Source organism: Pleurodeles waltl, chromosome 6 (assembly GCF_031143425.1).
Source record: "Pleurodeles waltl isolate 20211129_DDA chromosome 6, aPleWal1.hap1.20221129, whole genome shotgun sequence".
NCBI classification, from domain to species: Eukaryota; Metazoa; Chordata; class Amphibia; order Caudata; family Salamandridae; genus Pleurodeles; species Pleurodeles waltl.
In genome coordinates this window covers 678,650,484-678,673,518 of record NC_090445.1, presented here as the reverse complement: position 1 = coordinate 678,673,518, position 23,035 = coordinate 678,650,484, and positions in this window count along the sequence as shown.

The window sequence follows — 23,035 nt, the reverse complement described above, 5'->3', positions numbered from 1 at the left end:
GCTAACAAGGATATAGGCCCCTCAGGCTAAACCTGTAATAGCCTGAACTTGTCCTGGTGTAGGGCGTATGGGAGATGTTTCAAAACTGCCACAGAGGAAGCTTTAGCCAAGTGCAGCAGGCTCTGACTTCCAGAGCTGAAGAGTGAAACTCATCCGTATATATACTGGGGACACGCCTGCCGCGTAAGAGAAACGTGCAGGGCAAGCTAAGAATAGGACTGAACAGTCCTCGCACTAGAGCATGTCATCTCCTGCACCCAGGCACCCCCTGTCGGATGTCAGTAACGACTTTACAACCGTAGTGCTTGACACATTGAAGGCGATGCCTACAGTAGAAAACCGTAATACTAGGAGAAAATGAAGGCACTTATCTTTTTCATAGTAGCAGCAAAGAAAGAGGAAGAAAATGGTGCTGGAGCAAGAATATATATGACATTGGGAAGTGTAGTTTTGATTAAAAGTTTGTTTTGATTGGCTACTATGTATTTTTACAATAACTAGCAAAGAACGAAAAGAGCCTCCAGTCCTGACATAGAATCCCTGGTGATCAGAAGCTTACATCGTTCTATTGAGCAACTATGGTGCTAACATTCTGAATTTATGCTAAAAGTGTGCCACATCTGAATGCTATCTTGATGGAATGAAAGTGGAAAACTGAAAGGATTTTCTACTGGGGATACTTCAGTAAATAAAGAAATTAGGGAGCTAGGCACAGCGTCCAATACCCCACACCATGCATTGCAATGGGCATCTTACTTAATGCTAAAAAAAAACCTTAGCAATTCACTGAAACAGCAAAGGTTACAGTGACGTTATAGTTAGGAAATAGAATTTATATAACCTTAGAAATTCATTTTAAAAAAAACAAAGGTTAGAGGGACGTTATATTTAGGTTCAGATTTTACACACACAAAATGATACAAATTCAGATATTATAGCTAGAGTTATTTTAAGTAACCATAACTTGTGCCCTAAGATAACTATCACTTGTGCGCTTGCCATTCACTGCTATTAACCTGAGATATTACATCACTCATTACATCTTCTTTGATATAATTGATAATACCACAGAAACATTTGCAGTAAAATTATTAATGTGGAAACTGTGCATGGCGAGGGCGCGCATACCCTAGGCACCACCACTGCCCCTGGTTTCACTTTGCATTATATGCGCAAGTACCCTGGAACCACCTCCTCCCCAGGGCTAAATAGTAATACAATATTATGAGGGTCCTGTGGACCCCCCAGGCCCTAGGGACAGCCAAATCCCAGGGCTAACTTAGCATTATATGTGTGGAGGGGTGCACCCCTAACGCCCCAGAAACCACCATCTCCCTGGAGCAAAATAGTAATACAATAATAGGGGGGTCCTGTGGACCCCCATGGGCCCCAGAAACTGCCACTTCCCTGGAGCCAACTTTACATAGTGTGCTGGGAGGTGTGCCCCCCCATACCCTGGGGACCACCACATCCCTAGGCAAACTATTAGGACCCCTTCGGGTTCATGGGAACCAACCTCCCCAGACCTTAAATAAAATTAAAGCAGGGGCCACCACTTCCCAGTGGCCAAACCAAAAGATGGCAGGTGCCGCGCGGCCCTCCTCATGGAGCCATGTATGGTCCTGGGGACAGTCACCCCCAAGGGCCCACCATTGCTCTTGCATGGTGAGTGCTGAAGAGACCAATCCCCTGCATGCGCAGCTTGTTTTAGTGTGTGAGTATATTTTTTCCATTGTTGTTTGGATCTGTGGATTCTTCACAAGTTTACATAGGACCCTGCGGTGGACCACAGAACAGGCAAAAAAAAAAAAACAATCTGGTCATTTTTTGTCCAGGAGCAGGTCCCTCCCCCTTCGCGATTCAAGAAGGAAAATGGCATCCGCAAATTTACTCTCAGGTTGTGTATACTTGTTGGTGCAAAGCCAAAGAGAGCAGTTGATAGTGACTTTAGCTCATTCTCCTTGAGCTGCTTAGAAGTGGGATCTGATAATACCCATCCACCATGTTATAGTTAGCTCTTTCTGCAACAGACATAAGAAAGTCTGGTTTATAGGAGTGCATTTTTTACAGTTGTGGATGCCTCTGCAACTGCTGGGCAGAAACTTCTCAGGGGCCTTTGTACTATGACAAAAAAGGGCAAAACCATTGGCCAGAGGCATGGCAAAGTAGTACTGGGAAGGAAAAGGTCAACTATACTCTGTATATGACATGGTAAGGACCATATCAGACTATTCATGTCACTGGTGCACAGAGAGCTTACTAGCGGCAAAGCAAGCTGCATTACAACATGGTGCAAGGATGCATGCCTTAGAAGATGATTTACATCTCTTTCCTGTACTGGCCACCTACATGAACTATTATAATTACCAGGTCCATGTTAAACTGTCTACATTTGCTGAACAATGCAGCATACATGAGAAGGTAAACATCATAGGAGATTGAACATTACATTTCGCCTCAAACATCACCTGTGCCAGTTATTAAAATGTTTGGATCATGCACTGAACAAACACATATGTGAAATAATTTTCAAATACAAACAAGTGTATTTTAAATATTAGACACACATAACATTGAATATGTCCCTGGTGCAAGAAAATAGCAATTTCACAGATTTACATAGGATTTGTGTAAACACCACATTAAATGATGTCTTTTACAATTTGTAATTTTTTTAAACTGTGATATTTACACAACAACATGCAGCTGGTACATACATACATGCATACAAATGGGGCTGCCAATCTCCATTCCAAGCTTGTATACCAATTCTCTCTCATGACAACACATCAGCTCATTGATTCTGCAGCTGGTGAATGGTGTGCTCCATCCCAAACACACTGGCCATGTGCCAGGGCACATTTCCCAGTGCTCCTTACGTTCCCAGGTGGGGTGAACCTAGCTGGCACTACCCCCTGGGGCCATCATGCTTGGAATGTAATGAGCAAGCACCTATGGCAGGCCCCCAAACTCTCCCTCTGACAAGTTATTTGCCCTACCTTTTCCCAACATGGCCATACCCACTCTATAACCAGTAAACTCCCAACAAACACACCTTAACCTAACACCTACCCATAAAATAGTAAACTCCTAAATGGACAAGCACCTGACAAAACAATTACTATAACAAGACAATTTACAACAAGAATAAACAATAAACACAATTAGCACAAGACATGAACAGAGCAGACACCGACATTGCCAAAATTCACACTGTTGGAAAATGGGTTATTGGTAGGGCAGGTAGGTACCTACACCTAGCAACAAGCCACTAACCTCCACATAGGTACAGTTAGGTCTCAGTAAATGAATCCCAGCTCTACCCTTGGTAGCTTGGCATCGAGCGTCAAGGCTTAACTTAGGAGACAAAGTGTAAAGCATTCAAATATCACAAAACAGTAATTAAATAAAACACAGGAAACAGTTTAAAAATCCAAAACCAATTTATAAAAATAGCTTATATTTTTATCTTTAAAATGACACAAAAACGATTAAAATCGGTTCAGGGGAACCGGAGATATGAATTTTTTAAGTATTATTATTTTCTAGCGCTTAGAAACAAAAAGCGCCAATCGGGTCATCTGGTTGCACCAGGACCGGGGCAAAGTCAAACTTTCAGGCCGACCGCGATGGAGCCCTGCTCGGCTACAAGTCGCGGGAGGCCTCGGTTAAAAAGTTATCTTCTGACTTAGTCTCTTTTTTGATGTTTTTCTTCCCCGGGACGAACCTGCCAGTTGAATCCGACCTCCTGGAGCCCTTGTCCGGATACGCGAAGTCGGTTTCCTCGGTGGTGATTTTTACCTTCGGACTTAGTCGTTTTTTCGAGATGAAAATCCTTCGACCGGGGTAAACCTGGATCTTGATCCGACGTCCGTGGAGCCCTTCTCGGATTCGATGGTTGGGAGGTCCCGGTCAACTTTTTACCTTCGGACTTAGTCTCTTTTTTGGATGTTTTTCTTTACCGGGACGAACCACGAAGTCAGGCCGGGTCGCGGTTGAGGCAAGCTGGCTAGAATTTCCGCGTCGGGTCGGTCACTTTATGGAGCTTTTTTTCAAAAATTCTCCAATCTTTTCCAAACTTCTGGGGCTTCACCCAGATGTTCTTTCAAGGTTCTTTTGGGGTCCACAGCTCACCCCAAGGGTCCAGAAGTTCTGTGATGGTCCTTGGGAAGTGCGGACTTCAACTCCCAGAATGCACCTGGCGCAAACTCCTTTTTGGCCACTGGACAGTGGTCAGCTGGTCACTTTTTCAGGAGTTGGTGCAGGGGACTCTGGATAGCAATTTTTCACCTGTAGCAAACAGGGAGTCCCTCCTTGAACCAGTTGAAGCCAGGCAAAGTCCTTCTTGTGGTGAAGCCCAAGTGTGCAGCTGGTGCAGTCTTTCTGAGTGCAGGGTCCAGGTGCAGGCCAGGGGTCCAGCAGGGCAGTCCTTCTTCTTCTTTAGTTCCTTTCTTGTTGAATTCTGGAGGGGATCTGAGGCGTGGGTGCAGGTCTGCCAGTTTTATCCTTGCTCCTGGGTGAAAAGCAGGGGGGCCCTGGTTCTCCAATCAGGGACAGGGTCGTCCCCCTGTGATGACCACTTCCTGGGAAGTGTGGCAAAAATCCATCCCAGAAGGCAACAGTCTCTAAAAATCCAACATGGATGAATCTGATTTTTGGAGGTTACATCTGGCTGAGCCCACCCACTGGTGTGGCTAAAAATCATAAACACACCCCTCTCCTGCCCTCTCCTAATCTAATCAAGGGGGCACCTAGTTGTCTGGGGTTGCAGGATGTGGCGGTGTTGCTGGGTGCTGCAAATGTCCTTCTCTGCCTTTGAAGACCAGTTTGGCAGCCCTCCCCCTTCCTGCCTCACCATCTGCTGAGGGGAGATTCTCTCCCCCAAGCACATTCCTTTGTGTGAAGCCTGGCCACTTCACACCTAATCAAGGCAGCCTGGCAGAAGCTGCTGCAGGCTGGCCAATCAGAGCACAGCAGCAAAAACAATGCAGAGCTGAAATTGGCAACTTTTTAGGTAAAGTCTAAACTTTTTACCTGGACAAGTTATATTAAATCCAACAACTGGAAGTTGTGGGATTTATTACAACAATCAATTTGATACCAAATTCTTGGTATGTAACATTTAAGGAGACTTTAAAATTTAAAATAAAGTCTGCCCATTCTAGCCTATGAAGGCCATTTACTTCAATGAGGGAAAAACGAATTTGGCTGTTTTTACCTCACCAGGGCTTATAAATCTATTTTTATAAAGTCCCTGCTTATAGTTACATGGCACCCAGCCCTAGGGGCACATAGGGCACACCTTAGGGGTGACTTATATGTAAAAATAAGGTAGTTTAAGACTTTGGAAGTACCTTTAATTCCAAAGTCGAATTTGCATATAACTTTAATTTAAAAGCAGCCAGCAAGGCAGGCTTGCTTTTAAAATGACACTGGGCACCTCAGCAGTGCACCTAGGTGTGCACCACCTATGCTGTGGTCCCTAAACCTACATGCCCTACCATATACTAGGGACTTATAGGTAGGTTAACTTAGCCAATTATAATTAGCCTAATTTGCATATCCATTTTACACAGAGCACTGGCCCAGGGACTGGTAAGCAGTACCCAGGGCACAGCCAAGAGTCAGTAACCACCAGTACCTATCCAGAAAGAGTAGGGGTGATCAGGCAAAAAAAAAGGACTTTCCTACACACACTAATACATCAGCCACTCTCCAAAACACCTCCAGCACCCACCACAAACTAACAGACTGCAAGTGAAAGTGAAACTAACTTTCACACTTGCCAGTTTGTGGTTGTCACACCCACTGCATCATTTCATGGGTATATCTCCCCTGTTACTGAGTTTAACATTTTTTTATGCATTGCTACTACAGTGGACAAGCATTACCTGCACAGCGCATTACCACTTCTGCTGTTACTTCTAGGCATTGGTGTTGATGCATCCCTTAAGACTGTCCCAATTGATGCAATGTGCCGCACAACAGGGTCTATGCGCAGGTTCGGACCCTTGCAACTGGCCCAGTGTGTGGGATCCACTGTAGAGGACTGTGAAATGCAGGAAATCACACTTTGGACACACATCTATTGACATTTCAACTTCTTAGGTGTGATTTTCTGGGTGTCATTTTACTGTGAGGGGAACAAAGTAAGCAAGAAAATAAGTTAATTTAAAAAACAACTTTACCAAAATATGTATTTTTAAATTGTGAGTTCAGAGGCCCCAAACTCCATATCTCTATCTGTTCTAGGATATTTAAAGGCATCCCCCATGTTAACCTATGAGAGAGATAAGCCTTGCAACAGTGAAAACTAATTTTGGCAGTATTTCACTGTTAGGACACGTAAAACACATCAGTGCATGTCCCACCTTTAACATACACTGCACCCTGCCCATCGGGCTACTTAGGGCCTACCTTAGGGATGCCTTATATGTATGAAAAGGGAAGGTTTGGTCCTGGCACACTAACCAGGTTGAATTGGCAGTTTAAAACTACACACACAGACACTGTAGTGGCAGGTGTGAGCCATGTTTATAGGGCTACTCATGTGATTGGCACAATCAGTGCTGCAACCCACTAGTATCATTTGATTTACAGGCCCTGGGCACCTCTAGTGCACTTTACTAGGTACTTATTAGTAAATCAAGTATGGAATCATGGAAAACCCTATTACACATACAATTTACAAAGAGAGCGTTTGCACATTAGCACTGGTCAGCAGTGGTAAAGTGTCCAGAGTAACAAAACCAGCAAAAACTGAGTCCAGCACACAGTAAAAACATGGGAAGCAGAGTCAAAAAAGACAGGGGAGACTAGGTCATGGATGCCAGGTCTAACACACATGTATCAGCTGAGCACAAGCATCATGACATGCAGCACACTCTCTTAGTTATTGCAGCACTGTTTGGTTCTATACTTCTTTTGGACTGTGCTAGAGTGTCTGAAGGTGAACACACTCTACCAGCACACACACTCTCACCATGTGCACACTCTTCCACATTGGAACCTATGTGCTGTGTATGACTTGCACAGGCACATGCATTCTTCACATGATGTTATCATGCATACATATTTTGATCAACATGATGTTGGGCAGGGGTGAGTGTAACACACAGCAACAGATATTTTGAATAGGTAGGCCTTACTGCAGTGATCCAGGGTCATATGGTCATGTTCACTATTACTGTTCAATGTATAATCCTTCCAACCCCACTTGAACTTTAGCTCACTCATATCAAAGGCAATACCAGTACATCTACTCTGAGGGCAGGTCTTTTTGTTGCCCTGAAGGTCCAAGAAGACTGCAATCCATGACCCAGGCCTATGTAATGTCACATACTCAAATGCCATTTCCCCTTAGGAATGAGACACGATATATGATCCCCTTAACATAGCACTTGTACACTCAGGGCAGGGGTAAACTACTCTTTTCATGCAGCGGTAAGTACCTATACAAATTTTTCCACCACACCATGTCCAATAAGTTAGTGTATGCACACATACATTTTTATGTGACTTCTGACATGAACACTTCATACTCTTGACATTTCTGTGTTCTTGAGGTGTTGTGATGATTACAAACGCCTCTACGTTGCCTTACTTCTCTGGGTAATTCCTCACATCTGTTCATATTGTTGTGTTACAGGACTTTTAATCTCCTCACATTGCTGTGCAATGCTTGTTAAATGTGCATTTTGACAACTGTGGCCTGAAGTGATTTATATCACAATCTGGCCAGGAATTGACTTGCATGGTAATGTTTTGTGCATCCCCACATATGCGTACATGCCTACTTTACAAATAAAAGTTTAACTTGTACCTATGATACTTGACCTTTGGCCATGACAACTGTCACTCTTAAACTGTGATCGTATGTGCAACAAGATTTGCTCCTGCAAAGTGCTGCCATTCTGCATGTAACATTGGTGAGACACACCTCAATCTGTGGTTTGTCTCAGGTATGGATATATTGGATGTGTTGTGTTGCAACACTCACGGCGTACCATATGAAACATAATTTACTGCAAAACTGCTAGCTGTGCAGCACTGCTCTGTTGAAGAGCATGAGGACAAAAATGTACTATTTTTATGTGGCAAGCCTGGCAAGGCAATCACATGCAGTACACTGCATCACATTGCATTGCTGCGTTAGTTGGTATCTATTTAGTGCAACGGATCTATGCTGCTCAACAGGTCTGACAACATGATTGATAGATTTTTAGGCCTACTTCTAGTTGAAAAGAGTGGCTTGATGTTTACATTGACTGTGACATAAAGAAAACACAATGAATAGGTACAACCATTCTATTCTCATGTTGAAAATTTAATAAAATGACAGTCTGTCCATCATGTAAACCAATTATGAAATAATTGGACACAATGTTGTTGCATTGGCACCGGCCAGCCATTTTGTGGTGGATGTCTACTCCATTGTAATCCTCTTCCTCTATTTGGTCACTGTCGTCTGGCTCGAAGCCCCACTGGTCAATTGTTCTTACACATATGTTATGTGGGATTGCACACACCTTTCTACTTCATTTCTACTACTAGTCAGTGCCTGGTCACTGCCATTTTTCTCTGTCTGAGGATGTGCAAATAGGGTCATGACCCAGGACTGTAAACCATATCTTTGGCCAGCTAAAAGTAGGAAACAAAACTGATAATGGTTATGCACATTGTTACAGAGACATATCAGTCCACAGGTGTTATGTATACTGACCAACTAATAGATATTTTTTGCAGTATTTCACTTTATGTGTAATATATACAGTTGTCCATGGCTTGACACATGTTTCTTCCAGCTATCTGAGTCACTTTAAATGTTGACCATGTCTTGATGCTTTGGACACTTCTACATGCTGACTCTCATGTTCAAGAAGTTGATTACATTGATAGGTATTTCTAAAAGTTGTGGACAATTCTATGTTATGTGCACTCACTACATGTGAAAAGTGACAAAGTAGTGATCTGATTTGATATCATACATTCAGCACTAGGTAGATTTGAACAGTGCCAACCTGTTTGACACACACACATCGATATGTCCTTTTGAAACATCTGCATGTTTTTGCTTTCCTACATGACATTGGCCCAGCCTTTGATTTGTTCACTTTGACATGGAATTTGCTGCCCACATATATTGCATTTGCAACATGTGACATGGATAGCTATACATTTTGTTGTCAGCCTTCAGCTAATGCCTTTTGTCAGGCATGTTATGCTGAACGTAGATGGACACATAGGTATGGCAAAGTGTGCCATTTTTATGTAGGACACATTGATGTAGATACAAGCAGGTAAAGCTGTTGAAGCGATATAAAGAGACACAGGCAAAGTCAAGTTTCAAACGCAGCTGCATTATTCATGAATTCATGGGGCTATGTGTTTAGAAATAACATGTCCAATTTGGAGAAGTTTCATTTGATCTTCTATGCATGAATACGACAAAGGCGTGAAAATTAATTGTCCAATCAGAATATCAGAAAGGTGATTCTTTCATCAAATACATGGTGTGAAGTTGATCAGAAGATGCATGGTGTTACACATATATTAGGCATCTACCCAACCTCAGTAAGACAACACTTTGTGATAGCAGAGTGATACAAAATGACCACAAGTGTGACCTTCACATTACTCAAATGGTTGGGACTTTCCAAGGTGTCAACAAAATAATTTCTTCGGGCTCACAGCCCAGACCTATGTGGACATCCAGATGTCTGTGTGTTGCAGGGTAAATGAAGCAATGCATGGCGGTTGTTTCTTTTTTGAACAAGCCTTGTAGTACAAGCTATGTGTCAGTGTGTATTAGTTTAATAAAGGTCATCCGTCGCTTTGCATAGGTTTTGCAGGCCTGTTTTTTATTGAGTATGACAGGATGAGGACAGGCCTGGGTAAATACAAAATGGAACATTTAGCTAGCTTAACCACCTTCAGCTATTGCTTTTTGTCAGACAAGCAATGATGAACGTAGATGGACACATAGGCATGGCAATGTGTGCCATTTTTATGTAGGACACACTGATGTATACACTAGTAGATTTCTGCTACAGACCTGGACACAATACTTTGATTTTTCACATGAATGTGTATGACCCTACCTTGTAGGGGATTCTGTATTTACATTCCTTGATTCTGTCATCATTGATGTGGCTTGAGAATGTTGAGATTGGGATCCTGTGTATATTGTGATACCTTGTGATACCCTGTCCTGGTTACATTTCATTCTATGTTAGTTACAGGTGTATGACATGTTTCACAGCATTGTGTTTGAGTTCGTGAGTTTAACATTAATGGATCTGAATGCAGGGAATATGGCCTAATTACAAAACAATACTGGTGTTTTATCACATTGGTTACATATGTCAGTGTGGCTTGCTATATATGTATGTGTGTGTACCTAGACTGTCAGTATGGCTGAGACATGCATTTGTTTGCAATGTTGGTATCACATTGGCACACAAAATTGACTTTTACACATGAATAGGGCCTACACTTACACATGGCACAAATGGAATTTGCAACTACTTCTTTCAGTTTTGCTCTAGAAACTATGGCCAACATACAAATATCCTGCCAAGTGTGACACACTTACTTATGAGCATGGGATTAGTTCACACACCATTCATTTTGGAAGTTTAACTGTCACCTAGCCATGATGTGCACTTTGTACCAATATTAAGTTATCTTGTGTACCTCATGAGTTTTATCTTGCTTTGTTTACCAGACAGTGTAAGATAACACAATACTATGCACAGATGTTCTGTTGCTCTACCTTTGTAGGATTAGTGAGAGTATGACAGAATGGGAAATCTTGCATGGTTGTTTTAGTGCAGGAAGGGGCACCTTCCAGTGCATCAACAATCCTTAGAGGCATATTCCTCTATTTATGTGCCACGGAACGCAGCACATATAGGAAGGGGAAGTGACTTGGACTATGTACATCACGTATTCTTGTTATGCATCACCTGGAGAAGTCATATTTATTTTACGTATTTACAGGTTTACCATGTTTCGTATATATGACATATGTCATCAACCAATGGCGTTGCATGGATATACCCACACCATGTGCATGGAAAAACCTCCATTACACACAGTCATGCAACACAACATTTGGTGCGGTGTAGCATTACTCCAGATGTTGGACGCCATTCCAAGACACACAAAGTGGCTTTGCATCTTTCCAAAAATCTGACTTAGGATTTTGCATCACAGTTGTATCACAATGCATGGTGCAAGTATGCAGCATATCTCTCGTACATATGCACCCTACTCCATCAACAGACATATGTCATATATGTGTACATTTTTGTTGGTAAGTTGTGTACTCCAGCTTTATTTACCAACAAGTAGGCCATTCCATATTGGCCATTCTAGAAGCACTCATTGATGATACTGTACCTGAAGATGTTGGCATCATGCGTACTTCCAGGGTATTTGGCCAGTGCATTGGTGAACATCCCCAGATGGTCCACAATGGCCCAGACTTTGATAGGGTAGGTGTGCTTCCGGTTCCTGTGCAGGTGGGATGTTTCAGCAGGGATGAACTAATTGCACATATGTGCGATCCTTTACACCTAACACATGGGGAAATCTTGCAATGGCATAGGAGCGCTGCTTGGTTTTCAGCTGTTGTTGGTGGGTCTTGGGGAAGAGGAGGTACTGAGGTATGAGGAACATGAGCAGAGGGTAGGAAGGTAGAAAAACATTTATGCCTCTGATATTCCTGCCCTCTGGCTGTTGTGACTTGGAAGGAACCAGTTGCAAGCATGTGAAGCACAACCATCCATTTAACCTGTGGAGGAATGTTAGTGAGCCTGGCAGTTACTGGCAAGAGACTTGGCCCAATCTTGTGGAACAATTCAATTATAGTTTCCCTCCTGAGTTTGTACAATTTGATGACCTCATCCTCCCTGTGGTCGATGGGAGAGATGCGCTGCCAGAACACATGCTCCTTCCTTTTTCACTGCCTACGTGGTGGTGGTCTCCTTGGGAAGCTGAGCTGCAGGATCACAACCTATATGGTGCAGTTGAGCTTCTGACTTTGTGCGCCATATTCAAATGATGCGTCACACATTGCCAACCCACAAATATCACTTTGCTAGATTTGCGTGACACTTTGCAGGGAAACACTTATCTTGCATATTGTAATGAGTGTGTGGCACAGCTGGTTTAGGCTGAGCTTTTGCCCAAAGCAAGCCTTAAAAAACAATGCATTTAGGCAAATACTTTGGTTCATAAATATGGAGTACTGCTTGTGTCGCCATTGCGCCAGATGTTTCGGTGCAGTGCCGGACCAAACCTCTCATAAAAATGCCCCTTAATCCTTAAGTATTTTATTCTGAGTTATTTTGCATGTCTGTATTTCCCAGTGCTGATATTCAAGTGAAAGTATGCATATGTTTGGAGGAGGTATTACTGCTTCTCAAATGATCCTCAGGGTGAAACGTGATGCACTTCTAATAGTGTTTTTCACCCATAGGCTCATTACTAAAGGTGTTTTAACTTATTTATCATGATGACTCTCTCTTTAGCAGTTATAGCATAGCATTTATAGAGTACACAATCATCCCCGAAGGGATATTGCGGTGCTAGACAGCCACCCAGTCTAACTCCATTTGTCCCAAATACAGAATCAGTGAGGCAATGGCCATGTCTTCAGCACCCTACTAAAAGTCAGAAGATTAGACATCCAGCAGAAACAAAGTTGGGAGCATTCCAGTGGAAAGTCGCCAGATAACTAAAGGAGCAGCCCCTCAATCAAGATCTTTTAATTTACCTGCAATGAATCTAAGCCTGACTAGCAGATCAAAATTTCTTGAAATGGCATAAATATTAATTAATAAGGATTTAGGTGGCTTTCTGTCTGTTTTAAAACCTTTTACCCAAGGGCCTATTTTGACGTCAATTTTCTTATTGGTCCTTTTGAAGGGTTACACAACAAGTTCATTACGGGCCCTGGTGCAAGCAAGGAAACTGGGCCCTCTGGCTATTGGATAGGTAGTAAAATACAGTTTCAATTTGGGTTCAGTGGGCTCCTAAAAACCCTGTGCCTCTGTACCTGCTACACCATTGATAGCTATGTTTCTGTTACCCTTAATTTAAGCACTGTGTCTTCATATTAACAAATGTCATTTTGCAGAACTAAAATATTCAAGAATTTAAATGAAACTCAAATGGACAGACAGCTTAATTTAGCCACTGCATTTTGTAAGCGTGTGATTTTTTCATAATGTCATAAAAGTTGTTTCCTGACTTCATTGTCTATGGCGTGTGCTAATAATAATTTGATTTTGCTGCAAGAGTAGTAGCCACACTCTTGCAGAACTCACTCACATATTGATGGCAGTATTTTACATTGGTGCCTCAGAGCTCGTACTTGTCTATGGCTGAGCTATTTTTGAATTTGATGACTGATGCCTAATCTCTCTGCATGCAGCAGCCTGCTCCACCTGTACAGCCTCGGAAAAACCTGATGCACCCCTGTGTCTTGCTCATCGCAACACTAATTCCAGGAAGAGTTAACACAGGTCTAGACCCTAGGCAGGCACTAACAAAAAATCATGATGCTCAGGCTGGTAATTAAATAAAGTGAAACTACAGGAGAGAATGCAGGGCCCCCTTCCATCTCTTGGCCTCCTGTTACACTAGACCCTTAATAGCTATTCCTCTGACACACAAATGCAAAACATTTTCCTTTCTTTTGATTTGACACTTGGGCCCGTATTTATACTTTTTGACGCTAAACTGCGCTAACGCCAAGTCAAAAATTTTTGCGCCGGCTAACGCCATTCTGAAGCACCATGCGGGCGCCGTATTTATTGAATGGCGTTAGCCGGCGCAAGCAGACCGGCGCTGCCTGGTGTGCGTGGAAAAAAACCACGTACACCAGGCAGCGCCGGCGTAGGGAAAAATGGCTTTAGGGCGTCTTAAAAATGGTGCAAGTCAGGTTGACGCTAAACAATCGCCTCCACCCGATTTGCGCCATTTTTAACGACGCCCAGGCGCCATTTACATGACTCCTGTCTTAGTAAACACAGGAGTCATGCCCCCTTGCCCAATGGCCATGCCCAGGGGACTTATGTCCCCTGGGCATGGTCATTGGGCATTGTGGCATGTAGGGGGGCACAAATCAGGCCTCCCTATGCCAAAAAAAATATATAAAAAAAAAACAAATTTATACTTACCTGAACTTACCTGAATGTCCCTGGGGTGGGTCCCTCCATCCTTGGGTGTCCTCCTGGGGTGGGCAAGGGTGGCAGGGGGTGTCCCTGGGGGCATGGGAGGGCAGCTGTGGGCTCATTTTGAGCCCACAGGTCCCTTAACGCCTGCCCTGACCCAGGCGTTAAAAAGAGGCGCAAATGCGGGGGTTTTTTGCCCCGACCACTCCCGGGCGTGATTTTTGCCCGGGAGTATAAATACGACGCATTTGCGTCGCAGTCATTTTTTTGGACGGGAACGCCTACCTTGCATCTCATTAACGCAAGGAAGGCGTTCACGCAAAAAAATGACGCTCTTTACTCATACTTTGGCGCTAGACGCGTCTAACGCCAAAGTATAAATATGGCGTTAGTTTTGCGCCGAATTTGCGTAGAAAAAAACGACGCAAATTTGGCGCAAACGGAGTATAAATATGCCCCTTAATATTTCAACACCTCTATATTCTCCTTGTTATAGATGTTGATTACAGTTGCCACATACATGACAATTGTGCTGTGTGCACTGCAGAGAAACCACGGATTGGATGAATACATATAACACCATTTGTCCCACTGATGGGCACTGAGAAAATCACACTGCTTTCAGCATTAACTTTCAACTTCTCAATTGTGCCCCATCAGGAATGCTCATCCACAAATTATATCCACCCAGGCACCTACTGATGACTCAGTTATCTCTATGCACTTCACAAGAGTGATTGGATGGAAGATGAAACGTGCAAAAAGCAAACAATCTTAAGGAATTCAAAGTGAAGTGAAATACTTAAAATGTAAACAACTTTGGCATCATTGGTAAGATGACCTCTTTAATGGTTTTACACAAATGATCGAGAAATTGATTGGTGCGTTCGTCTGTAGAGTTAAGAACATGAATATTTGGCCTGGCAAGGACCCATTTCAAATCCAGCTTTTAAAGTCTGCTATTGCTTAGCACTGACAGAACTACTGCCATTTAAGCCTCTTCCACTCACTTGTTCGCATTGGTTGTTAAACTGGCCAGACAATATTCAGGTCTGCTAGAGTTGCACATTTTTTAGATCGATCCTGCAACGCTGTCTCATTAAGAAACACATATTGTGAAATTACCAAGAACATTTAGGGAAATGCAATCTCCCATTGCTTACTATTCTTTGGCTTTACTATCACTCTAATTTGCCTGGTTCTTATACTTGCCTTGTACATCTTCCATCTGTCCCTCTTCTGCCTCATTGACAATTTACTTCAGCAGTGTCCTACCACTGCTCACTTTATGGCAATCCTTTTTTATGCCTTAAACACTCCACAAGCGTGCATGTGTTTTTGAGCTGTCTTCCTAGTGTGCTTCTCTTCCCATCTCTGTGTGCCATGCTGCTCTTTGCCATCCATGTGCTTCCCCCACAGCCCTTCAGAGATGCACTCACTTTTGGATACTTCCAACCCAATGCTGCTTTTTTCTCTGTGTGTCTCGCCCCCTGCTCCAAGATGGTCTCTTTCTTCCACATTTGCTTTCCCTCTCTTAGCACTCCACATTGCTCTCTTTTGCCTATTTGCTTTTCTCTGTCATCCACATGAGCCCACCTTGTTGCTACTTCCTACTCACTGCCCCATGTTTGGTATGTCCCCCACCTCGGTCCCCCATGTTGCTTCCTCCTTCCATGCCCTAAATGTTGTTTCTTACTCCTGTGTTGCTTCTGCCTCCAAGTTGCTTCTGATCCTGCCACTCACTTTAAAAAAAACATTTGCACTTTTGTTTTATTTACCAGTACAACTTGTATCAGTAAATAAAAAAGAAAAAAGCACCATTGCCATTTTGTAGGTGTGTGAATGTGTGGTGTGTGCATCTACACAATGATGCAGGTGCCTGCATCCTTATTTTTAATATATTATTCTTTAGCTATGCTGCACTGCTCCCAGTGTCTGTTCCCACTGCTAAGTGGCTATCTCCTGCCATTATGGCACAAACAATTGCTGCTACTGGCCAGCTCTGGCAGAAGGGTTGACTCCTGCTATGTCCAGGGGTGTCCACTCCCAGGACATAGCTGTTGGATGTGGCTTTGCTGTAGTGTTGCAGCCAAGCCAAGCCACAGCAAACACTTCGGGTTTTCACAGCAGGACCTTTAAAGCAGGTCCCGCTGTCAAAATCTGAAGTGTCATCTCTGTCCTTTGTACACTTGCAGAGGACAGAGATGAAATGCTTCAGTGAGCACGGAGCTGCTATCAAAGCAGCTCCGTGCTTGCTGAAGCAATGGCACTGTGGGGGAAGCTTTAAGGCTTCCCCAGCAGTGCCAGGTAGCCCATAAGGGCATTGTAGTAAAAAAAAAAAAAAATAGCCCTCAAAGGGCTTTTAATTATTTTTTTACATTTTTCTTGTCTTTAATTGTTCAAATAAAAAATCGATAGGGACCACAGAAGAGCCCTTTAGGGCTCCCTCATAGTCCCTGAAAGCCCATAAAGGGCTAAAAAAAATAAAAAAACATAGCTCAGTGTGAAGGTCACAGATCTTCACACTGAGCTATGGGGGTTTCAATCCAGCTGGACTCATTACCATTTTCTTTGTTTTTTTTAATGAAAAAATATTCACCCCTTGGGTGCCCCAGACGAGCTGGTCTCGCCCTCGGCACCGGTTGCCCGGTGCTGAGGACGAGACCAGCTCGTCCTGCTATGGGCCCCCGGGGGGAGCACTAGCGCTCCCCCAGATGGCCGACCAGCCCCCCCCCGGGCAGAGATGGAAGGGGAATAGCTTCCCCTTCCACCACCACCCCCCCACCTGACCCCCCGTGGCGTCACGCTGACCTCATCAGAGGCCTTCCCCCCCAGCGCTGGAAGTTCAGCTTCCAGCGCCCGATCAAAGGAGAAATGCTTTGCATTTCTCCTCTGATCACGTGGAGGGGGCAGAGAGACATGAAAGGAGAGGAAAGGCCTTTCCTCTCCTTTCATGTCTCTCTGAGCATCTCTGCTACCTGATCGCGATACAATCGGGCAGCAGAAATGCCCAATAGACACCAGGGATTTTGGTTTTTTGGATTTAAGAAATAAGGGGAGCGGCCCTTGGGCAGGGGCTGCTCACCAGGGGGGTAATTTATTTCTAGGCCATTTCTGCCCCCCGGGGGCAGATCAGCAAATATTATTAGGCCGATCTGACCCCGGGGGGGCAGAAATCCACTAGACACCAGGGATTTTTTATTTTTTATTTTATTTTGGGGAGCGACCACTTGGGCAAGGGTCGTTCCCGGGGGGGGGGGGAATTATTAATAGGCCATTTCAGAAACCACTAGACACCAGGGATGTTTTTGGGGGGGGCTATTTCAAATAAGGGGAGTGGTCCCTAGGGCAAGGGCTGCTCCTCGGGGGCAAATTATTTCTAGGACATTTCTGCCCCCAGGGGGGGCACAAATCCACTAGACACCAGGGATACTTTTGTTTCTTGTTTTTTTTCATTTTCTTATGCTTGGGGAGCATTCCCTTGGTCAAGGGTCGCTCCCGGGGGGGGGGGGAATTATTATTAGGCCATTTCTGCCCCCCCTGGGGCAGATCGGCCTAAAGTTATTAGGCCCATCTGACACATGGATACATTTTTTTTGTTTACTTTTATTTTTTTAGGTTTGGGGAGCAACCCCTTAGGCAAGGATCGCTCCCGGGGGGCAAATTATTATTCAGCCATTTCTGCCCCCCTTGGGGGCAGATCAGCCTATTTTTGTTAGGCCAATCTGCCCCCAAAGGGAGCAGAAACCTCTAGACAGCATGGATTGGTGTGTGTGTATGTGTGTGTTTTGTTTGGGGGCAGCCCCTTGGGCAAGGGTCGCTCCCCATGGGGGCACATTACTGTTGGTCATAACTGCCCCCCTTGGGGGCAGATTGGCCTATTTGTGGAAGGCCCATCTGCCCCCAAGGGAAAGCCCACCAGAGACCAGGGAAGATTTTTTTTCAAAATAAGAGGTTGGGGGTATGGCCAACCCCCACCCCACATAAATGGGGCCAATGTTGTTCTGCCCACCGGTGGGCAGATTGCGCAATCACCCCCGATCCACACCCCAGGGGGACAGAAAGTCTACTAGAAGCCAGGGAATAAAAAAAATAAAAGAAAATAGTGGGGTGGTGGCTACCAACCAGTATGGGCCTGGTTATGCCCCCATCCGAACTGAAGGGGCTAACAGTCTTTCAGCTCTCCCCGCACACTAAAACATCTTATCCCATGGCAAGCAAGAGGACATTTTTATTATTTTTGTTTTTTGTTTTACATTTGGGCCATGAGAGCTTGTTAACTCTCAAAATCGTCCCACTTGGAATGGTGAGGGCTGCACTATTTTTTACTTTGGGATGCTGCCATGTAGAAAAATCCACAAGACCTAGACACATCTGAAAAAACATCCAGTTGATTCCAGGGTGGTGTGCTTCACATGCACCCCGCACCATTTCCTTACCCACAATGCCCTGAAAACCTGCAACTTTGCTAGAAAGCACACATTTTTCCCACATTTTTGTGATAGAACCTTCTGGAATCTGCAGGAATCCACAAAATTCCTACCACCCAGCATTGTCTCATCTATACCGATAAAAGTTCTGTTGCACTTGTCAGCCTAAAAGTGTTTTCTTTCAAACTGCCCTTTTGGACCCACTTTGGTTCCCCCTCAATTTGACGTATTTTTGGCTTTTCCCTGTCACAAACAATTGGCCCACATACACAAGTGAGGTATAATTTTTTCTGGGAGACTGAGGGGAACGTTGGGTGGTAGGAAATTTGTCCCGGTGCAGTGATCCCACACAGAAATGTGGTAAAAACGTGATTCTTTAGCTCAATTTGAGGTTTGCTGAGGATTCTGGGTAAGAAAACATTGGGGATCCACGCAAGTCACACCTCTCTTGACTCCGTCGGGGGGCTAGTTTTCAGAAATGTCTGGGTTTGGTAGGTTTTCCTAGATGGCTGCTGAGCCCAGGACCAAAAATGCAGGTGCCCCCCCGTAAAAACAGGTAGTTTCCTATTTGATGATTTTGATGTGTCCAGAGAGTGTTTTGGGGCATTTCCTGTTGCGAGCACAAGGCCTAGCCACACAAGTGAGGTACCATTTTTATCGGGAAACTTGGGGGAACACTGAGTGGAAGGAAATTTGTGGCTCCTCTCAGATTCCAGAACTTTCTGTCACCGAAATGTGAGGAAAAAGTGTTTTTTTAGGCAAATTTTGAGGTTTGCAACAGATTCTGGGTAACAGAACCTGGTGAGAGCCCCACAAGTCACCCCGTCTTGGGTTCCGCTAGGTCTCTAGTTTTAAAAAATGCACAGGTTTGGTAGGTTTCCCTTGGTGCCGGCTGAGCTAGAGGCCAAAATCCACAGGAAAACACCTCTGTTTTCTCTGAGAAAATGTGATGTGTCCACTTTGTGTTTTGGGGCATTTCCTTTCGCGGGCACTAGGCCTACCTACACAAGTGGGGAACCATTTTTATCGGGAGACTTGGGGGAACAAAGAATAGCAAAACAAGTGTTATTGCCCCTTGTATTTCTCTAAATTTTTTCCTTCCAAATATAAGACAGTGTGTAAAAAAGACGTCTATTTGAGAAATGCCCTGTAATTCACATGCTAGTATGGGCATCCCAGAATTCAGAGATGTGCAAATAACCACTGCTCCTCAACACCTTATCTTGTGCCCATTTCGGAAATACAAAGGTTTTCTTGATACCTATTTTTCACTCTTTATATTTCAGCAAATGAATTGCTGTATACCCGGTATGGAATGAAAACCCACTGCAGGGTGCAGCTCATTTATAGGCTATGGGTACCTAGAGTTCTTGATGAACCTACAAGCCCTATATATCCCCGCAACCAGAAGAGTCCAGCAGACGTAACGGTATATTGCTTTAAAAAATCTGACATTACAGGAAAAAGTTACAGAGTAAAACGTAGAGAAAAATTGTTGTTTTTTTCACCTCAATATCAATATTTTTTTTTCAGTTGTTATTTTCTGTAGGAATGCCTTGTAGGATCTACACAAATTACACAAATTACCCCTTGCTGAATTCAGAAGTTGTCTTTCAAGGTGCAGCTCATTTATTGGCTCTGCATACCTAGGGTTCTTGATGAACCTACAAGCCCTATATATCCCCGCAACCAGAAGAGTCCAGCAGACATAACAGTATATTGCTTTCAAACATCTGACGTTGCAGGAAAACGTTACAGAGTAAAATGTAGAGAAAAATGACTGTTTTTTTCACCTCAATTTCAATATTTTTGTATTTCAATTGTTATTTTCTGTAGGAAACCCTTATATGATCTACACAAATTACCCATTGCTGAATACATAATTGTGTCTACTTTTCAGAAATGTTTAGGTTTCTGGGATCCAGCATTGGTTTCACATCCATTTCTGTCACTGACTGGAAGGAGGCTGAAAGCACAAAAAATCATAAAAATGGGGTATGTCCCAGTAAAATGCCAAAATTGTGTTGAAAAATTGGGTTTTCTGGTTCAAGTTTGCCTGTTCCTGAAAGCTGGTGATTTTAGCGCTGCAAACCCTTTGTTGATGCCAATTTCAGGGAAAACACCACAAGCCTTCTTCTGCAGCCCTTTTTTCCCATTTTATTAAAAAAATGACGTTTTCACTGTATTTTGGTTAATTTCATGGTCTCCTTCAGGGGAACCCACAAAGTCTGGGTACTCTAGAATCCCTAGGATATTGGAAAAATAAGACACAAATTTGGCGTGGGTAGCTTATGTGAACAAAAAGTTATGAGGGCCTAAGCGTGCCTTGCTCCAAATAGCCAAAAAAAGGCCTGGCACCTTAGGGGGAAAAGTCCTGGCAGCGAAGGGGTTAAATACATTTTGTTGTTAAATCCAACAAAAATGTCTCATAGTAAGTATATGAGATATTAAAGCCTAAAAAAACTTTCTCTCTCTCTTTCTTTCTGTCGCTCTTTCAATCAATTTCTCCCACTCACACAACCAGTCACAGACCCACTCAGGCACTCACACACTCACTCATAGGCCCACTAAGGTAATTATAACTCACGCCCTCACCATGCACTGCTATTTAACGCACAAATTCTGGCACTCATTACATCATTTATAATATCAATGAAATATCTGCAGTAAACTTTTTGATGAAAAAACTGTGCATGGTGGGACGTGAGTTATAGTTACCTTAGGACACGAGTTATAGTTACTTGACAAAACTCTAACTATAACTTGTGAATTTCTATAGTTTTGTACTTTTAAAATGTGAGCCTAACTATAACCTTCCTATAACCTTTGGGTTTTTTAGTGAATATATACATTTATATAATCATTTCTTGAATATTCAACATTAATGGAGCCATGCTTAAGGTCTGCTTACTCTGCAGCATGTTTTGGGGCACCGCAGCTGTAGCATGCTATGTTATTAACTTTAACTTACAGTTCCAATGGTCTTGCTCACTGATCTTGTACTACTCTTTTGCTTCTTAGTCACATTAATTGATGGGAGGAAAAATCTCACAACTATCAATCTGAAATGGAAGAAATGATTAAATATTACTGCAGTTGGGCAGGGAAATGTGGCAAAGGTATCACATTTCGAAATAGAATTTACTTATTTAGGTAGTCTGTAACAGAAGGACAGAATGTTCAAAGGAAAACACTGGTAGACAATGGAGTGGGCACTGGGAAACATGATTTGTCTTCATTTAGTGCACTGCAGACTTACATCCGATGTGCTGCTGTGCCACACGTGATTTCACTACCTGCACTGACTGAAGCACCAAATTACACTGCCCTACTGTTTAAGGTGGCAAGATGTTGAGAGCAGGGACCGAATTCTCTAGGTGATGGGCAAGATATCTCCCTCACTTAACCAATACAGTATTGTCAATAAGAAAGCAAAGTGATTTACCCCTTGTCTCTACCACCACTGGGACTTCTCCCTCAAATGGCTGGACCTCTGCCGACGTTCCTGCAATTTGGATGGCATTGCTGGTGGTCTGTGCCCCTACTGAAAAACATAATGCACTCATTTTAGATGCCGAATAGCCACCTAAGTACTTATTTTTCACAGGGTACAGGAGCAATACTTCACCACAGTTTGGATAGCTATCTAAAATATTTTTCTTCTATCAAAAGTAATCACTTTGGGAGGTTTGTGTCAACTGTTTAGTGTTTAGACCACGTAGTCATTGAGTCAACCAAAACCATTTTTTTTCCTAATGGAGAGATGGGATAAGAAATAAGAGAAGGGCATAAGGTAAGGTTACAAATGGATACGGGGTAGAAAGGAATGCAAATGGCATATGGTATTGGTGACTACACATGCTGCACTGTCATGGATATTGCTAGCATAAGGCAACTTTGGAGGTACATGGCCAAGATGACCACTCTATCTGCCCCTGTGCCTTTTGACTATTCAATCAAGAAAACTACCTACATGATTGGTTACTAGAGTACTACTTTGGCCTGATTGTGGGATTCTATTTACATTACCAAAAATATTTACCCTCTTAGCACTACACAGTACAGTAAGACATGTAAAAGAGAGGCAAGGGGAAGTTTACAAAAAAGGGAGCAGAAGAAAGGAACAGATAGGAGAAAGTCAGCTGAGGAACAGGAAATATAGATAAAACACAGGGAAATGTAGGGATTACAAACAACATCCAACATGAAAAACTGTAAGTATACACAACAGCATAGTTTTAGTAGTGAGGAATAAAAATTAATTACAGAGGACAGCAGAAACATCTGCTGCAGCACTGGTGGTGGTAGTAGCGATAGTGTTCACACCTGCTGCAGCGCTGTGGACAGGTGTGGACAGCTGGCCCAGGTGCCCTGCTGTCCTTGGTTACTTAAGAAAGAAGACAAAAACAATGATTGGTGGTA